The 2,054-nt window shown below is 42.6% G+C and overlaps 1 non-coding gene across 1 annotated transcript; it reads left to right on the top strand.

The window, feature by feature from the left end:
* The first annotated feature begins 1,588 nt into the window (after positions 1-1,588).
* Positions 1,589-1,696, top strand: LOC112753033 (small nucleolar RNA R71). Its single transcript, XR_003177435.1, has one exon. It is a non-coding gene; the product is annotated as a small nucleolar RNA R71 (small nucleolar RNA).
* The last annotated feature ends 358 nt before the right edge of the window (positions 1,697-2,054 follow it).

Genomic DNA, 2,054 nt, shown 5'->3' with positions numbered 1-2,054 from the left:
CAACACCAAACTTAGAGTTTGAATGTAGGGGCTCTGGTTGACTCTGCTTGGAGAGAAGCTTTTTCTGCTTCCTCCCCATGATTGCAGAGGGAGATCCTTGAGTTTTAAACACAAGGGAGTTCTCATTCCATTGAAGGAATATTTCACCTCTGTCAACATCAATCACAGCTCTTGCTGTGGCCAGGAAAGGTCTTCCTAGGATGATGGATTCATTCTCTTCCTTTCCAGTATCCAGGACTATGAAATCAGCAGGGATGTAAAGGCCTTCAACCTTTACTAACACGTCCTCTACTTGTCCATAAGCCTATTTTCTAGAGCTGTCTGCCATCTCTAATGAGATTTTAGCAGCTTGCACCCCATAGATTCCCAGTTTCTCTATTACAGAGAGGGGCATGAGGTTTATTCCTGAACCAAGGTCACACAGAGCCTTAAAGATTATGGTGCCTATGGTACAGGGTATTATGAACTTTCCAGGATCCTGTCTCTTCTGAGGCAATGTCAGTTGATCCAGATCACTTAGTTCATTGATGAACAAGGGAGGTTCAACTTCCCAAGTATCAATGCCAAATAATTTGGCATTCAGCTTCATGATTGCACCAAGAAACTTGGCAGTTTGCTCTTCAGTAACATTCTCATTCTCTTCAGAAGAGGAATATTCATCAGAGCTCATGAAGGGCATAAGGAGGTTCAATGGGATCTCTATGGTCTCTAGATAGGCCTCAGAGTCCTTTGGTTCCTCAGAGGGAAGCTCCTTATTAATCACTGGACGTCCCAGGAGGTCTTCCTCCTTGGGATTCACGTCCTCTCCTCTCCTCACAGGTTCGGCCATGGCGCTTATGTCAATGGCCTTGCACTCTCCTTTTGGATTTTCTCCTGTATTGCTTGGGAGAGTACTAGGAGGGATTTCAGTGATCCTTTTACTCAGCTGGCCCACTTGTGCTTCCAGATTTCTAATGGAAGACCTTGTTTCATTCATGAAACTTACAGTGGCCTTAGATAGATCAGAGACTAGATTTGCTAAATTAGAAGCATTTTGTTCAGAGTTCTCTGTCTGTTGCTGAGTTGATGATGGAAAAGGCTTGCTATTGCTAAACCTGTTTCTTCCACCATTATTAAAGCCTTGTTGGGGCTTTTGATCCTTCCATGAGAAATTTGGATGATTTCTCCATGTTGAGTTATAGGTGTTTCCATAAGGTTCACCTAAGTAATTTACCTCTGCTATTGCAGGGTTCTCAGGATCATAGGCTTCTTCTTCAGAAGATGCCTCTTGAGTACTATTGGATGCAGCTTGCATTCCATGCAGACTCTGAGAGATCATATTGACTTGCTGAGTCAATATTTTATTCTGAGCCAATATGGCATTCAGAGTATCAACCTCAAGAACTCCCTTCTTCATAGGCGTCCCATTGCTCACATGATTCCTTTCAGAAGTGTACATGAACTGGTTATTAGCAACCATGTCAATGAGTTCTTGAGCTTCTGCAGGCGTTTTCTTTAGGTGAATGGATCCACTTGCAGAAGTGTCCAGTGACATCTTTGATAGCTCAGATAAACCATCATAGAATATATCCAGGATGGTCCATTCTGAAAGCATGTCAGAAGGACACTTTTTGGTCAACTGTTTGTATTTTTCCCAAGCTTCATAGAGGGATTCACCTTCTTTCTGTCTGAAGATTTGAACATCAGCTCTAAGCTTGCTCAGCTTTTGAGGAGGAAAGTACTTGGCTAAGAAAGCCGTGACCAGCTTATCCCAAGAGTTCAGGCTGTCTTTGGGTTGAGAATCCAACCATAATCTAGCTCTGTCTCTTACAGCAAAAGGGAAAAGCATGAGCCTGTAGACTTCAGGATTTACTCCATTAGTCTTAACAGTATCACATATCTGCAAGAACTCAGTTAAGAACTGAAAAGGATCTTCAGATGGAAGTCCATAAAACTTGCAGTTCTGCTGCATCAGAGAAACTAATTGAGGTTTCAGCTCAAAATTGTTTGCTCCAATGGCAGGAATGGAGATGCTTCTTCCATGTAAATTGGAATTAGGTGCAGTAAAGTCACCA

Source organism: Arachis hypogaea, chromosome 15, assembly GCF_003086295.3.
Source record: "Arachis hypogaea cultivar Tifrunner chromosome 15, arahy.Tifrunner.gnm2.J5K5, whole genome shotgun sequence".
NCBI lineage: Eukaryota > Viridiplantae > Streptophyta > Magnoliopsida > Fabales > Fabaceae > Arachis > Arachis hypogaea.
Note: the sequence above shows the minus strand (reverse complement) of the source record. Positions and strands in the feature narration are given on the sequence as shown.